Source organism: Manis pentadactyla, chromosome 14 (assembly GCF_030020395.1).
Source record: "Manis pentadactyla isolate mManPen7 chromosome 14, mManPen7.hap1, whole genome shotgun sequence".
In the NCBI taxonomy this organism is placed as follows: Eukaryota; Metazoa; Chordata; class Mammalia; order Pholidota; family Manidae; genus Manis; species Manis pentadactyla.
In genome coordinates, this window is record NC_080032.1 from 53,364,147 (window position 1) to 53,382,408 (window position 18,262).

An 18,262-nucleotide genomic window follows, 5' to 3' on the forward strand; every position below is an offset into this window, starting at 1 on the left:
TCGTCACTTGAGAAGAGCTGGAAACGGAGCAGCGGGAGCGAGGAGGAGCCGCTCTCAGCCTACAACCCGCTCAGTGTTTGACCATGGCAGCCTTCAGAGAACTTCACCTGCAAACTTCCACATCTCACTCAAATCCCTCTTCTGTCCAAATGTAACCTGTAATCATACAGCAAAGGAAGATCTGGAAAATGTAATTTAAACCAAACTGGCACAGCACAAACTCCTATAACTGGGTATAAAAATTCTTGTAATCTTTCACTTGAATTTCACATACTTTGCTTACACATGAATACTCTCAGTCTTCTCCACTTTAGAACTCACCTTTCAGATCACAAAATAGACATCAACATACATTTTAATTTCTTTTCTGTTTGCATGACTTTTGCCTAATTGAAAAAAACTCCTCAAGATGCTTATTGTCCTTACATTTGAGCATTTATAAGGTGCTTTGATTTTCAGAAACTTGTATTTTTATTGCAATGATTAAATGGATTTTCTCTTTTGATCTACTTTGTGATTTCATTAAATTTTCTATTCCTAAATAATTCTTGAAAATTTTATTTGATTGTCATGTGTTCTTTTAATCAAATGCTGTAATCTATTTCTAATTTTTACTTAAGTATTGTTAATCATTAATACTGAATAATATAAGGTCATGGTTTTCTTTTTTCCTTTGTACCTTTGTTAAGATTTGAGGAACAAACTATCTTGGTTAGCTTTGTAAAAAGTAATTTGGAAGTTTATTTCCGCTTTCTGGGACTAAGTGAATTCAGTATAATCAACTCTTTTGTTTCTATTGAAAATTAACTAATTAAACTATCTTAAACTTTTTTTTTCTTTGTTTAGGGAGAATGTAAAGAGATGAGTTCTTTGCAAATTTCCTCAACTACTTTCAAGGATTTAATGAACTTGTTTTTTTCTACCTCTTCCTGAGTTAGTTTTAATAATTGTCAAATTTTGGAAAATAATTCTTTTAATGCAGGCAGGTATGGTGTCCTAAATTACTATTATTGAAAGTAGAACTCCATCACTGAGGTTTTAATTTCATAGACATCTAGATGTAGTATACATATATTTTCACACATTAATATTCTGGGTACACGAAGAAAGAAATTACAATGAAGGCAGAAATGCAAAGGGTGCGGCTTTTGTAAGGAAATAATGCAAGGAAACCCAAAATATGATAAAGTACTTTTACAGCAGTGACAAACAAAGGCACAAAACTCTGTCATGATACAGAGCACAAATGTTTAACACTTCAGAACACAAAGGGAAGAATAAAGCAAAGTAAATGATATGGAAGATGATGGATGTGAAAGGGAGATAGTAGAGATTTTGTTTCAATAAATGAGAAAGATAAGGACATGGCACTGGCTGACAGTGAAGGGAAAAACAATCTAGAGCTAAATGAAACCTTGAAATTTAAAATTTGAAAAGGCTCTGTTTTGTCCTTGGTAAAATTAACAAAATAGTCAACACCTGGGAATATCCTAGAAAAAATTTTAGTATCAAAAGAAAAAAAATTTTTTGTAAGTATCCAGGTTGAAAAGGAAAGTTACACATGCAAAAACGAAAAAATAAGGCAGGTCTCAGATTATTCCCCCACAATATTTTTTACCAGAAGACAGTGCAGAAATGCCAACAATATTTTAAGGAAAAATAAAATGACCCCAAAATTCTATACCTTTTTAATGCAATGGGTGTTCAAAAGTCAGACACATGCTGAAACAGACAAAAACTCACAAAAGTAATAATTACTCTTCCTTTGTTAATTGAAAGAATTGAAAACTAAATAAAGAATTCAGGTTTTGCTCAGTAGCACTAACCTCCTATAGTCTATTCCCCTCACTGACCACAATGACACACTCTACAAAACGCAAACAACTCCTTGAGATCTGAAAAGTAAACAAAAAGATGTAGGTTTTGGAGGGGTGTTAAAATTCTAAGTGACCATATATGAGTATTCATACTACCTTTTCTTTTTGGTTTTCTCTCTTAAGGCTTTGTTTCAAAGGAAGGTCCCCTTGCGGAAAGGTGAGACGGCTACAGCAGCACTGACGGTGAAACCTCTGATAGACACCTGGTCTTTCTGGCCAGGACCCAGGAACCATGGACCTTGGAGCCAGACAGGATGGGGAGAATCTCAGAGCCTGGGCAGGTCTGTGTTTTGTGAGCCCCTGGACAACTGCTTAAAAGAAGAAATGCAGCCAAAAGCAATCGGTAAATTAAAATGAAATACTAAATTTATTACAAACAATAATCTACTGTTAACAGAGTAGATAAAAAAACAAGACACTACTTCATTCTGCCTGAAAAGACACACTTAGAATCTAAAGACTTAGAATATAAAGAATATAAAGAAAGATTAAAAGAAAATGGATGGAGAAAAGATCATGCAAACTGTAAGCACAAGAAGAATGAGATGACTATTTTGAATATTACATAAAATAAACTTAAGACAAGATCAGAAATAGACAGGGATATTTCATAAGGATAGAAGGCATACACAGTTTATCAGAGAGACATAACAATTATAAAGAGGTTGGCTTTAATAACAGAATCTCAAAATACATGTAGCAAAATTAATAGAATGAGAGGAAGAAATATATAATCTATAATTATAGTATTTTATGCGTAACACACCCCTTCCAACAATTGACAGGAAAACTAGACAAAAAAAAATCAGTAAAGCCACCAAATATCTGAATAACACTGTTGACTACTTTGATGTAACTGATATTTATAGAACACTACATTCAACAACTGTAGAATACTTATTTTCACAAGTACACATGGTGTATTCACCAAGACGGATTGCATGCCTTGCCACAAAACAAGTCTCAATAAATTTAACAGGATTTAAATAATATAGAGTGTATTTTCTGGCCACAATAGAATGGAATTAGAAAATAATAATAAGATAACCAGGAAAAACATAAATACCTGGAAATGAAATAACACTTTTCTGAATGATTCATGGACCAAAAATCACAATGGAAATTAGAAAATATTTTTAACTGAATGACAATGAATACAACATACCAAAGCTTATAGGATGCAGAGAAAGCAGTCCTTGGAGGGAATCTATAGATTGATATATTTATTTTAGAAAGGAAGAAAGATTTAAAATCTAGGACTAAGATTCTACATTCATAAACTAGGAAAGGAAAAGCAAAGTAAACACAAAGTAAGTAGAAGGAAGGAAATTATAAAGAAGTGGGAATAAATCACTGAATGAGATCACACAATACAGAAAATCAATGAAACCAAAATCTGGTTCTTTGAAGAGATCAAAGAACTGACAAAGTTTTAGCAAGACTGATGAAAAAAAAGGGAGAGAATTCAAACCACCAGCTTTAGGAACAAAGGAGAGGTTATCAAATACAGGTGCTTCAAGAATGAGAAAGATAATAAGAAAATGCTAGACAATTTTTTTCCTAAAACATTAGAAAACAGAAAAAATAGACAAATTTCTTGAAAAATACAATTTACCAAAATCAACAAAAATGAAGACAATCTAAGTAGTCCTATTATATTTATTAAAGAAAGTAAATTTATTATTAAAAGCAAATCCTACTGAGAAAACTCAAGGTTCCAGTGGTTTCAATGGTGAAGTCTGTGAAAAATTAAATAAAGGAGTAATAATTACCTTATACAAACTTTTAAAAAGATAGAAGGAATCACTGCTCAACTTATTGTAAGATATCAGTTTACCTTGATATCAAAACATTAAAAAACATTACAAGAAAAGAAAATTACAGATCAATATCCCTCGTAACTATAGATACAGAAACATTAATGAAATATTAGCAAATTGGCAAAATGAGTGAAGAGGGTCAACAAGTACAAACTTCCAGTTATAAAATAAGTAAGTCCTGGGGATGGAATGTATAGCATGGTGATTACAGTTAAAAATACTGTATTATGTATTTGAAAGTTTCTAAAACAGTAGGCCTTAAAAATCTTCATCACAAGAAAAACTTTTGTATCTATCTATGGTAACAGATATTGTTAGACTTACTGTGATGATCATTTCACAACATATATAAATATCAAATCATGTTGTAAAATGAAACTAATATAATATTATATGTCATTACACTTCAAAAAATTTGTCGAAGGGGAGTGGGTGGGGAGGGAGGGAGAAGGGGATGAAGGGACATTATGATTAGCACACATAATGTAGGAGGGTCATGGGAAGGCAGTATAACACAAAGACAAGTAGTGACTCTATAGCATCTTACTACGCTGATAGTGATTAAAATGGGGTGTGGGGGGAATTGATAATATGAATGAGTGTTGTAACCACAATGTTGCTCATGTGAAACCTTCATAAGATTGCATATCAATGATAGGTTAATAAAAAAATAATAAATAAATTCACACGCACACACACACAAATTGTCAAATGGAATCCAGCAATATGTAAAAAGGAAGATACATCATGATCAGTTAATAATTTTTCCTAGGAATGCAAGTTTGGTTTAACACTTGAATCAGTGTAAATCACTGCAATAACAAAACACACTAGAAAAACCATATGACCATTTTAATAGATGATGAAGAAGCAGTTGATGAAATTCAACACTCCTTAATGATATCAACTTTCAGTAAACTAGAAATAGTGGGGATCTTACTCAGATTGATAAAGGACATCTACATAAAACCCACAGCTGACATCACGCTTCCTGTTGAGCCTGGGAAGGAGGCAAGAACATGCTTTCACCACTTGCTGCAGTGTAATGAACGTGGTGGTCAGAGGTCAACAGATGCACTTGCCGTCTTACCTTGCTATTTCAAAATAATAAGCTTGAGCAGTTTATTTATTTATTCTCAGTTTAAAATTTTTTCTTATTGAAGTGCCGTTGATATACAATAGTATACTGGTTTCAGGTGTAGAACATAGTGATTCAACAATTATACTCATTATGAAATGCTCACCACAATAAATGTAGTTACCAAATGTCACCAAAGATACTACAAAATTATTGATTTTATTCCCTATGCTTTACTTTTCACCCCCATGACTTATTTATTTTATAATTGGATGTTTGTACCTCTTATCCCTTTACCTGTTTTGCCCATTCCCCCAGTTCCCTCCCCATGGAAACCACCAGTTTTTCCCTCATGTTTTTGAGTCTATTTCGGTTTTGTTTGTTAATTTGTTTTACTTTTTAGATAACAGATATAAGTGAAATCATATGATATTTGTCTTTCTCTGTCTGACTTATTTCACTCAGCATTATACTCTCTATGTCCATCCATGTTGCTGTAAATGGTAAGATTTCGTTCTTTTTATGGTTGAGTAATATTCCATTGTATAGATGTACCACCTCTTCTTTATCCATTCTTCTATTGATGGGCACTTAGGTTGCTTCCATATCTTGCCTATTATAAATAAGGCTGCAATAAATATAGGGGTTCATATACCCTTTTGATTAGTGATTTTGTTTTCTTTGGGTAAACTCCTGAAAGTAGAATTACTGGGTCATATGATATTAGGACTGCATCAAACTAAAAAGCTTCTGCATAGCAAATGTAACCATCAATAAAACAAAAAGGCAACCTGCTGAGTGGGAGAATATATTTTCAAATGATATCATTTGACATAAGGGGTTGAGATCCAAAATATGTAAAGAACTCATAAAACTCAACACCAAAATAACAAATAATCTAACTTAAAAATGGGCAGGACCCCATTTTCAGAGGACCTGAAGAGACATTTTTCTGAAGGCAACACACAGATAACCAACAGATACCTGAAAGATGCTCCACATCACTAATCATCAGGGAAATGCAAATCAAAACCACGTGAGATATCACCTCACACCTGTCAGAACAGCTAGTATCAAACTACAAAAAAGAACAAGTGTTGGCAAGGATGGGGATAAAAGGGAACCGTCATGCACTGTTGGTGGGAATGTAAATTGGCCACTATGGAAAATAGTATGGAGTTTCCTAAAAAAATTAAAAATAGAAATACCATGTGACCCAGCAATTCCATTTTTGAGAAATTTATTTGAACTCTCTGAGGCTTAGTTTTTGCATCTATGAAATGAGTATAATAGCCAAGAGGCTTCATAAATATCACATGTATACCTATCTAGTAGAGTACAGGCTCTCTGAATGCAGAAACCATTTCTCTTATTTACTTCCAAGTCTTCAGTGCTTAACTCAATACCTGGCACATAGTAGATATTATGCAAAATAAATTGACTTAAATTATTGGGATTAAAACACTGATAAATGGGACCTTAAAGATTCTTTAGCTTCCTAAATGAAATCCCAAGGCTAGGCCATTTCCACTGAAATACAGCTCTTTAAAAATTTGGTGAACTTTGTATTAAGTCATTTATTTTTGCTTGATACTTGGTTGGTTTTGGAGAGTCCTGTTAATCATGTATGCTTTGATGACAATGTCAGAGATAAGACAAATGCTTTGGCATTGAACTCAGGACCCTCTCTTTGACATCTTTTTGCTACTCAGTTAAGCAGTCCTGCACCCAGGCTAACTGCTTTCCCCTCTCTTCCTAAAACGTTCTTGCACTGCACCACTCCAGCCTTTGCTTAGGTCATCTGTTCTGCCTGAAAGGCCTCCTTCCCTACTCCCTTCAATGAACGTCCTACCCTATCTTGAAGGCCTTCCCGTTAGGAGACCTTCTCTCATTTGACATTGACTTTGCTATAAACGTTATTTCCCTTCCCTGAGCTTTAGTGGAAATATAATTAAGAATAAAAATATCCTGCCAATGCAGAAATTACTCTCCACAAAACATAGGCAAGGAAAAAAACAGTTTTATTATTGAAAAACCACAAAACCACAAGCTCTCTGCTATAGACAAAAAGAAATGCTACCCTTCTATGCAGCCAACCAGGTGTACCCCATTACAGCCGTATTTTGAAGCTAAATGATAATAAGTCCTCAAGTAAGAAGACTTGACAACACCATTTGTCATACATACATAGGGCATCCTAAATTTACCTGGTAATTGGGGTGGCCATCTGTATTTACTAATTGTCTTTATTCAAAGGAAAAATAACTTCACATCTTTACAAGAGGTAGTTCCACAGGCGCCTTGCCAAAGTTAGGGTCTTACTCTTTCATGGAAACTGGGAGATAAGGGGGCCATTTCTCTTGATGATTATATTGTAAAGAGATGGCTCCCAGATCTGAGGAAAGTATTCTGGGGTTGTAAACCTGGTAAGAGGCTTATTTAGCTTTGAAAAGATTTACATACATCTCAAAGATAGGTGAATTTTGAAATACAAATTTTCTAAAGTAAATACTCTGAGAAAAGGGAGGTGAGAAGTCTCTTCCTTTATCTGTACTAAGAGAATTTTTCCTTAGTTTTAATTTGTATTTGCCCTTACAAACTCACATAGCCTCTTTTGTTAATGCCATTAAAATGCTACTACCTTGATGGAGGATTCCGAAGGTACTCATCTCTTTTTCCTGCTGGCATAAAATATGTCCTGTGCATGTGAGCTGTGATACCTGTGTCCCACGTACATTATTGGAGGTTAACTTAAACTAGCTGATTAATCATTATTCCTGTGTGCTGGAGTAGCCAAGGTTTGGTTATATTTCAAAACCACTTTACTTTCAAATATGAACCATCTATTCTGTTATTACAGTCTAGGTTTACTGTTATTACAGTTTTAAGTTTACTTTGATAAATGCACTTTGGAGGAAAGAAGAAACAAATCAATTCTGAGGCCAAGTTTTTCATAATACTAAGTTCTGTTTAATATTTCATAACGGCTTCTCAATGCCACAGTTACGACCTTCAGTGTAGAAGGGATGGCACTGAAGTCATGCATCGTATACTGGTATACCTAGAAGAGAAATGATCCAAAATTTAATCCAGTTAGACTTTTAGCAGCTGGAATTCTCCAGGAGATTTATCCCCTCATGCTTACAGTGTTAGTACCTGGTAGCATGTTAGAAGTGCACATTCTCAGGCTCCCTACACCTTCTCAATCAGAAGCTATGAAGTTGCAGTCCAGCATCTGTGATTTGGATATTCGCTAAGTTGAGAACCACTGACCTAACATATCCTTTGCATGACACACAATAAATTCTTTCGAGTCTAGAATCATACTAGCTATGTACCATTCTTGGGAGATTTGAGGAAATTGTCCTCAAATAATCATTTTTGTGTTCTGTGGCTGAGGTTAAGAAAGGCTAGGATATTCAGCTTTTTCAGACTGCTGCCCACCCTACAGTAACACCAATACACAGGACAACTGGGTGACATGTCCAGGACCTGGCATCCTAGGCTTTCATCTGTAAGGTTTCTATTTAGCCCCGTCTCTGGCTTCTACCATCAAATCATAATAATCCCCAGTCTCTCTGGCTCTCATCCCTTGGGATGTTGTGGTCTTCTGTGGACTGGCCTCTACTGACATTCTTGGAAATGGCCTCCCTCGGAGCCTGGGAGACACACCACGTGCATCTGACGGGACCTGACTCTCTTCCTGATGCTGGTTCTGGGGGACTCAGTAGTAAGAAACTAGTACCAATGGCTGCAGAGTTGGAAGGATGCCATGTATACATAATTTAGCAAAGTCAAGTAAAACCTAAGGACTTCAATAGTGAATCAAATTGTGAGGAAAAGAAAGGATAAAGTCTTCACTCTTTGAGGGCTTGCCGATTTGTTAACAACTATGGCAGCTTGCAGCGCGTATACTTCGGAAAGGAAAGCCAAGTAAAATGGGGGAAGCTGTTCCCTGCAGGGGAACAGCTGAGGAGAAGTCCCAGAGAAGGTGGCAAGAGAAGAAGAGACTTAAGTGAACATGCCTAATGAGAATTTTTAATAGTTTGCTTTGTGGCATATAATGTCCTATTCTATTTCCCCTGCAAACATCTTCAACAAAATCTGCATTGCTCATTAATGCATTTAATATGAGTGAATTCTCTCTAGGGAAGGCAACCAGTGCTGAGTTGAAGGTAGTCAAACACTGTAAAGAACAAAAACAGAGACTCCATATGGGGACACATGCCCTCTCGGTCTTTAATAGTGGAGATTTAAATCATTTCCACAAAGATGATGACTCCTGGCTATTTTCCAGCTCTCTTAAGGCCATAATAGAGAGAATGGTTTAAAAAGTAATTCAGAGATTATGTTGATTTACAAAGAATTTCCTAACAGTGGTACTACTGAATATTGGTATGATTTTAAGAAGGGTATTCAAGAATCAAATGGGGGCAGGAAATTTCTCTCACCTCTTTCTCTGGAGTGTGGCTGCTTTTCATGATCCATTTTCATTTGACCAAGAAGGTAGGAATACTACCCCAGTCCTGGACTGTTCTAACCAGAGTGAGGACTGCATCCTAGCCATTCCCCATCCTCAGCGGGGCAGGATCCAGCTGGAGAAACTCATTCTCCACTAGCTGGGGCGCTGTGAAGTGGTCTTTGGCTGCTGTTTCAAAGGCGGAGGGTTTCTCAATACCCCCCACACAGTGCTCATCTCCCCTCAACTTCCCATGGTTCCATGTGGAGCCTTTTTGCTTGGACCCAGCTATCTTGACCTCGCATGTTCACATCCGCTACTTAATACTGGTTTCCAAGAATGTGAAAAAATATATGCAAGATAATGATTTTGTTTGGCTTAAGAAAGCAGACACATCCTCCAGTTACAAGCATCCACTTTCTTAGCCAGTTAGATAAGAAAAACAACTTTATTTCCATCCCCACCCCTCTCAGTAAAAGCTTGTTATCTACCCAGGACCTCAAGCCAGAAACCTAGGGGCCAGCTCTCGTGCTTCTCTTCCCATCATGTCCCACAGCAGATGTACTGCCAAACCAGAGTGATTTTACTTTCAGATTACAGCCAGACCTTGGTCACTTCCCCCATCCTCCCTGCCACTGCCCTCCTGCCCTGGGCTCCGTCCCCTCCTATGTGGGCCACCACACTGCCTCCAGTCTGGTTTCCCTGCTTCGGTTCTCATTTAGTCATCACAAAGCAGGTATGGTGCTCTGCTTCACATGTAAAGGCAACCATGTCATTGTCCTTCGCTGATGCCCCCAAACCTTCAATGATTTCTCAATGTGTTTAATAAATTCCGAACTTCAGAACATGCCTACATAATATTTGACCCTGCTTACCTCTTTAAGCACATTTTGTGTATTTTCCTCCAGTGCTTTTGTTGACTAAACTGCTTGCCTAGTTCCACTGTATTGGGATGAATGGTATCTACAGACTTACCAAAGCCAGAAATGGTAGTAGTCTATATATAGCCTTAGCCTTAGAATTATTCTGACAGCTCATACTTAACTGTACACCACTGGCATTTCTTTTCCCTCACTAAAGCATTTAACCTTAGATAAACGCGTGCCGTGAATTTAGCTACTGCAGTGATATGTGTTTACCAACTAAACTTGTAACCATTCTCTACCTCTTCCAAAATGGCAACTATCTTTAGTTTCTTGAAGAATCATGCACATATTTGCCTAAGCATGTTAATTCTGGATCTATAACAGTATAAAATGTATCACACAGGCAAAGCAAATATAATATGTAAACATATCATATCAAATATCTTATACCTGCCTTCATCACCATGGAAGAGAATCAGACCTTAAAAAAATCCTTGATTTTCTTTAATCTTTATCTTAGAATTTTCTGTGTGATTGCTCAATGTTATATATTTTATGGAAAAACAGCTGGAAAATGCTGCAAATCATAGCTAAGCCAAAAAGTCTGGTGTGCTTCCCTTTAACCCAGAGGATGGACAGTCTGCATGGGACTTGTGTGAGAGAAGTGGTGGAAGGAACACATCTGATTTGGCATATTAATCACTGCACACACTGGTGATTTTCATGTTTCCTCATCTCAGGTGGCAGAATCAAATTGGGTAATTTGAAAAGAGTTTAATAAAAAAAAAAGTGCTTACAAATGTATAGATAGGGTTGAGAAAAAGCTGGAAGGAAAGGTATGGGGCTTTGGGATATTTGAATATATAAATTTCTGTTGAGTTTGGGTTTATTTGTTACAGCAGTTAGCCTATCCTAATACATAAGTGATCTTTAAAAATTTATAATTAAAAAGTACACATTATCTATGTCCATTTCTAAATTAATTTTTAAATTGGTAATAAATGTACATGAATCAAAAATCTAAAGGAATAAAAAGTCTGAAGTATTAAGTCTCTCTCCCCCATCCCTTGCAGGCAATCACTCTAATTCATTAATTGTGAATCTTCCATAGACATATTATAAATAAGCAAACAAAATTATTCTTTTGTTTTCCTTTTTTTGGGCACAAATCTTAGTAGAACTTTCCTTACTCTGTATCAGTTTCTGTTCTAAGAATTTTACTTTAAGCTCATTTAATCCTCTGTAAGGTAGCTACTTTTATAACCCCTAATTTATGGATGAGAAAACTGAGGAATACATGATTTGCTTGAGATCACACAGCTAATAAGCACAGGGGGTGGGATATGAACCCAGGCTTTCTGATTTCTGATCCCATCTTCTTAACCACTGTATTGTAGGGCTTCAGAGATAACCAGAATTAACATAATGAATGTATTTTATCCTACAGTTGTTACAAAGATGGTATTGTACTGTTCCTGTAGTATAATAATGTATTTTTTTTAATTCCATTTATTCCCTTCTGCTGGTTTGGGAATTACATACTTACTATTTTTTTAGTCATTGTTATTAAAAATATAACACACATATTTAACATAAAATCTATAATTAGTATTTCTATTCTCATTCAAAATTCGCATTTGCTTCTGTTGGGTATCAGATCGCACCACCAGCTTGGAATGGAACCCCTTAAACTTGTAGATCTGAGGATTACCTATACAGAGAGTAAAATCTGAACCCAGACTCATATTAGAGCAAAGTTATAACTATCATTTCTTAGAAAGTCTGTTGTTCATTATTAGTATACTTTTTTCCACCCAGAAAAGGAGCAGAAAGAGCTCCTTCCCATGTGGATTCCATGTTTCCAGCTAGACAGCTGCTCGAGGACCTTGTTCTGAGTGACTCCCGACATGCTTCAGTCCAAGGGCTGCTCTCTAATTCCCTGAATCAAACGGCCAGAATCCCCCGAACTCTGGGCTCCTGAAATTGGTTTTTATTCACAGAAGCACCAACCTCTGTCCATCTTTGCCTACCTCTGTATTTTAGCTTACTCTCTTCATGTTTTTCTGGCCCTTTGGGATTTCTTACACTGCGTGCGGAGCCCAGCGCTGCATTGAAGAGCACGTTGTCCTGTCCCTGGTCGCTGGGCGTTTCATGACGGAGGAGGGGGAGCTTCTCAGGCTGCCTCGTCTCCACGGTGCTCCGCGCAGGTCCCCTGAGGGATATTCTCGCAGGGCAAGCTCTGTACCCCTAGTAAGAGTATTTTAGTGGAGTCTCAATGATCCTATAATAAAGACCATGTATCGTTGGCATGGACTATGAAGACCTCCTTAATGTAGTGGTAATTTTACATTTGGTTGAGTTACCATTTTATCACCGTGGGTAGCCAGCCTCCGGGATGGCGCCGGGATTCTCACCCCTGGGGTCGGTGCCCTGGACGCTCCCCTCCCACGCCGGCTGGGGCTGACGCAGGGCCTAGGGCTCCGTGGGAATGACCGCATGCGCTCCCCGGTGACGCACTGTTGTTTCTGCCCTGCCCTCTCGGATCCCTCGTTCTGGGAAAAGTAGGCTGCCTTGTCCCATGGTCGCCCGCTCAGCCCCGGAGGCGGAGTCCCGGCGGCGAGGAGCTGCCGCATCTTGCATCGCCAGTTGAGCTTCCATCGGCCAACATCTCGACTCTTGCAGAAACTGAGACAGAACCATGTAGCGAAACCACTTCCAAACTGCTGATTCACGGAAATGTATAAGGTAATTAAACAGTCCCTGTTGTTGTAAGTCCCTGGGTTTTGGGGTAATTTATGTGCAGAAAGACATCATGATGGATAACTAATACAACGTGCATCTCCTCCCCCACATCAAGCACTTCACAAAGCAGGGATTCTGTCTGGCTTTTCTCACCATGACATGCCCTGTATATGTCTGCATGTAGTAGGGGCTCAATAAGTATTTGTTGAATCAATGAATAAAGCAGTGAATGGGAAGATACCTTCTCTTGGGTCATGAAAATGACTGAAAGAACTCTATGGTGAGAGGCCGTGGAAAAATTACCCTGAGGTTTACAGTGACCTCTATTTTCCTTACAGAGTGAGAAAATTTGAGTCTGGAGTGTGCTAATGCAGAAATACTGTGTTTATGGGTTTTCAAAATACTTGGGCAGTGAAGGATGACAACAGGGGACTGGCTAAGTATTGCTCACTATTAAGTTTCTTAAAACAAAAGAACATGAAAGATCCAAAATGACTTTGACTCAATTCCAAAGCAAGAATCACAAGGGGAAAAAGATAAACTGCTTTCCTAGAATTTGAGTATGTGGGTGTTTCTGAGTTTGTGTTCGTTGTAATAATGGTGGTGGCAGTGACAATGCTGATGGTGGCTCTGGGAACTGGGGTAGAGATTGTGTTGGTGTTGGTATGAGCAAAGGATGAAATAAAACAAAAATGCAATATTGTATCAACCCATGGAAGAATCTGCTCTTTAGTTCAGGCTTTCACCCCATAGACATTCTCCTGTGCTCTGTGATTACCTCCTTCTGTTTTCTCGAGTGCCTCCTGCCTTCCTACTGCTGGTCCAGCCTTTACTTTTCCAACAAATGACAATTCAAGCCCCACTTCCTCCTGAAACTTTCTCTGATTTACTCAGTTCTCAGGAATCAGTCATTATTTCCTTGAACTTCTATTGCACTTACTGCCTGAGGACACTTCATAGGGTTCTTAGTTGGTATTCCTTTATACTATGCTTTATTCTTTTTTTTATTTTAATTTTTTATTTTGGTAGCATTAATATAAAATCACATGGATAACATTGTGGTTACTAGACTCCCCCCATTATCAAGTCCCCACCACATACCCATTACAGTCACTGTCCACCAGCATAGTAAGATGCTATAGAGTCACTACTTGTCTTCTCTTTGCTATACTGCCTTCCCCGTGCCCCCCTTACATTATGTGCGCTAATTGTAAAACCCCTTATTCCCCTTCTCTCTCCCTTCACACCCACCCTCCCCAGTCCCTTTCCCTTTGGCAACTGTTAGCCCATTCTTGGGTTCTGTGAGTCTGCTGTTGTTTTGTTCCTTCAGCTTTTGCCTTGTTCTTATGGTCCACAGATGAGTGACATCATTTGGCACTGTCTTTCTCCACCTGGCTTGTTTCACTGAGCATAATACCCTCTAGCTCCATCCATGTTGCTGCAAATGGTAGGATTTGTTTTCTTATGGCTGAATAATATTCCATTGTGTATATGTACCACATCTTCTTTATTCATTCATCTACTGATGGACACTTAGGTTGTTTCCATTTCTTGGCTATTGTAAATAGCGTGGCGATAAACATAGGGGTGCATATGTCTTTTTGAAACTGGGATCCTGCATTCTTAGGGTAAATTCCTGGGAGTGGAATTCCTGGGTCAAATGGTATTTCTATTTTTAGTTTTATAAGGAACCTCCATACCACTTTCCACAATGGTTGAACTAATTTACATTCCCATCAGCAATGTAGGAGGGTTCCTCTTTCTCCACATCCCCACCAGCATTTTTTGTTTGTCTTTTGGATGTTGGCCATCTTAACTGGTGTGAGGTGATATCTCTTTGTGGTTTTAATTTTCATTTCTCTGATGATTAGTGATGTGGAGCATCTTTTCACGTGTCTGTTGGCTATCAGAATTTCTTCTTTGGAGAAGTGTCTATTCAGATCCTCTGCCCATTTTTTAAATGGGTTATTTGCTTTTTGGTTGTTGAGGCACATGAGCTCTCTTTATATATTTTGGATGCCAACCCTTTATTGGATATGTCATTTATGAATATATTCTCCCATACTGTAGGGTGCCTTTTTATTCTACTGATGGTGTCCTTTGCTGTACAAAAGCTTTTTAGTTTGATATAGTCCCACTTGTTCATTTTTGCTTTTGTTTCTCTTGCCCAGGGAGATGTATCCATGAAAAAGTTGCTCATGTTTATATCTAAGAGAGTTTTGCCTATGTTTTCTTCTAAGAGTTTTATGGTTTCATGAATTACATTCATGTCTTTGATACATTTTGAGTTTACTTTTGTATATGGGGTTAGACAATAATCCGGTTTCATTCTCTTGCATGTAGCTGTCCAGTTTTGCTAACACCAGTTGTTGAAGAGGCTGTCATTTCCCAACTGTATGTCCATGGCTCCTTTATCATTTATTAATTGACCATATATGCTTGGGTTTATATCTAGGCTCTCTAGTCTGTTTCATTGGTCTATGCATCTGTTCTTGTGCCCGTAAAAAATTGTCTTGACTACTGTGGCTTTTTAGTAGAGCTTGAAGTTGTTTAGTAGAGCTCGGAGTGCATTCCTCCCACTTTATTCTTCCTTCTCAGGATTGCCTTGGCTGTTTGGGGCATTCGTGGTTCCATATGAGTTTTAGAACTATTTGTTCCAGTTCATTGAAGAATGCTGTTGGTATTTCGATAGGGATTGCATTGAATTTGTAGATTGCTTTAGGCAGGATGGCCATTTTGACAATATTAATTCTTCCTACCAAAGAACATGGGATTAATTTCCAGTTATTAGTTTCCTGTTCAATTTCTGTCAAGAGTGCCTTGTAGTTTTCAGGAAATAGGTCTTTCACTTCCTTGGTTAGGTTTATTCCTAGGTATTTTATTCTTTTTCATGTAATTGTGAAAGGAATTGTTTTCTTGAATTCTCTGTCTGCTTGCTCATCATTAGTGTATAGGAATGCAACAGATTTCTGTGTATTAATTTTGTATCCTGCAACTTTGCTGAATTCAGATATTAGTTCTAGTAGTTTTGGAGTAGATTCTTTAGAGTTTTTATGTACAATATAATATCATCTGCAAATAGTGACAGTTTAACTTCTTCTTTACCAATCTGGATTCCTTGTATTTCTTTGTTTTGTCTGATTGCCATGGCTAGGACCTCCAGTATTATGTTAAATAACAGTGGGGAGAGTGGGCATCCCTGTCTTGTTCCCGATCTCAGAGGTAAAGCTTTCAGCTTCTCACTGTTCAGTATGATGTTGGCTGTGGGTTTATCATATATGGCCTTTGTTATGTTGAGATACCTGCCCTCTATACCCATTTTGTTGATAGTGTTTATCATGAATGGGTGTTGAACTTTGTCAAATGCTTTTTCAGCATCTGTGGGGATGATCACGTGATTTTTGTCCTTTTTATTGATCTAGTGGATGATGATGATGGATCTTCAAATGTTGTACCATCCTTGCATCCCTGGGATGAATTCCACTTGATCATGATGTATAATCCTCTTGATGTATTTTTGAATTCAGTTTGCTAATATTTTGTTGAGTATTTTTCATCTATGTTCATCAGGGATATTGGTCTGTAGTTTTCTTTATTTGTGGGGTCTTTGACTGGTTTTGGTATCACAGTGATGCTGGCTTCATAGGATGAGTTTGGAAGTATTTCCTCCTCTTCTATTTTTTGAAAAACTTTAAGGAGAATGGGTATTATGTCTTCTCTAAATGTCTGATAAAATTTACTGGTAAAGCCATCTGGCTTGGGCGTTTTGTTCTTGGGTAGTTTTTCGATTACCGATTCAATTTCATTGCTGTTAATTGGTCTGTTCAGATTTTCAGTTTCTTCCTGCGTCAGTCTTAGAAGGTTGTACTTTTCTAGAAAGTTGTCCATTTCTTCCAGCCTATCCATTTTGTTAGCAAATACTTTTTCATAGTATTATCTAGTAATTCTTTGTATTTCTGTAGTATCGGTAGTGATTTTTAATTTCTCGTTTCTGATTCTGTTTATGTGTGTAGTTTCTCTTTTTTTCTTGGTAAGTCTGGCTACAGTTTATATATTTTGTTTATTTTCTTAAAGAATCAGCTCTTGGTTTCATTAAATATAGTCTTCTCAATTTTATTTATTTATTCTTTGATCTTTATTATGTCCCTCCTTCTACTGACTTTGGGCCTCATTTGTTCTTCTTTTCCCAGTTCCAATAATTGTGAATTTACACTGTTCATTTGGGATTTTTTTTCTTCTTAAAATAGGCCTGGATTATTATATACTTTCCTCTTAGAACTGCCTTTGCTGTGTCCCACAGAAGTTGGGGTGTTGTGTTGTTGTTTTCATTTGTCTCCATATATTCCTTGATCTCTGTTTTAATTTGGTCATTGATCCATTGATTATTTAGGAGGATGTTGTTAAACCTCCATGTATTTGTGAGCCTTTTTGTTTTCTTTGTACAATTTATTTCTAGTTTCATATCTTTGTGATCTGAGAAGTTGGTTGGTACAATTTCAATCTTTTTGAAATTACTGAAGCTCTTTTTGTGGCCAGTATGTGGTCTATTCTGGAAAATGTTCCATGTGCACTTGAGAAGAATGTGTATCCTGATGCTTTTGGGTGAGTGTTGTGTAGATGTTTGTTAGGTCCATCTGTTCTAGTGTTGTTCAGTGCCTCTGTGTCCTTGCTTATTTTCTGTCTGGTTGATTTGTCCTTCAGAGTGAGTGGAGTGTTGAAGTCTCCCTAAAATGAATGTATTGCATTCTATTTCCTCCTTTAATTCTTATAGTGTTTGTTTCACATATGTAAGTGCTCCTGTGTTGGGTGCATAGATATTTACAATGGTTATAACCTCTTGTTGGATTGACCCCTTTATCATTATATAATGTTCGTCTTTGTCTCTTGTTACTTTCTTTGTTTTGAAGTCTATTTTGTCTGATAGATGTACTGCAACACCTGCTTTTTCTCTGTATTGTTTGCATGAAATATCTTTTTCCATCCCTTCACTTTTAGTGTGCTTGTGTCTTTGGGTTTGAAGTGAGTCTCTTGTAGGCAGCATACAGATGGGTCTTGTTTCTTTAACCACTCAGTGACTCTATGTCTTTTGATTGGTGCATTCAGTCCATTTACGTTTAGGGTGATTATCGATAGATATGTACTTATTGCCATTGCAGACTTTGGATTTGTGGTTACCAAAGGTTCATGGGCAGTTTCTTTACTCTCTAGCAGTTCACCTTAATTTACTTATTACATTATTATAAACACAGTCTGATGATTCTTTTTTCCTCTTCCTTCTTTTTCTTCCTCCTCCACTCTTTATGGTAGGTGTTACATTATGTACTCTTTGTGTATCCCTTGATGGACTTTGTCGGTAGCTGATTTAATTTTGCATTTAGTTAGTATTTATTTGGTCTGCTTCCTTTGCTGTGGTTTTATTT

The 18,262-nt window shown here is 37.2% G+C and overlaps 1 long non-coding RNA gene across 2 annotated transcripts in view; it reads left to right on the forward strand.

Moving 5' to 3' along the window:
• Positions 1-18,262, forward strand: part of LOC130680618 (uncharacterized) — a 53,639-nt gene that overhangs the window by 17,744 nt on the left and 17,633 nt on the right. For both annotated transcript variants that reach the window (XR_008993640.1, XR_008993639.1), the window contains one exon: positions 2,001-12,845. This is a non-coding gene — a long non-coding RNA (uncharacterized LOC130680618). The remainder of the gene's footprint in view (positions 1-2,000; positions 12,846-18,262) is intronic.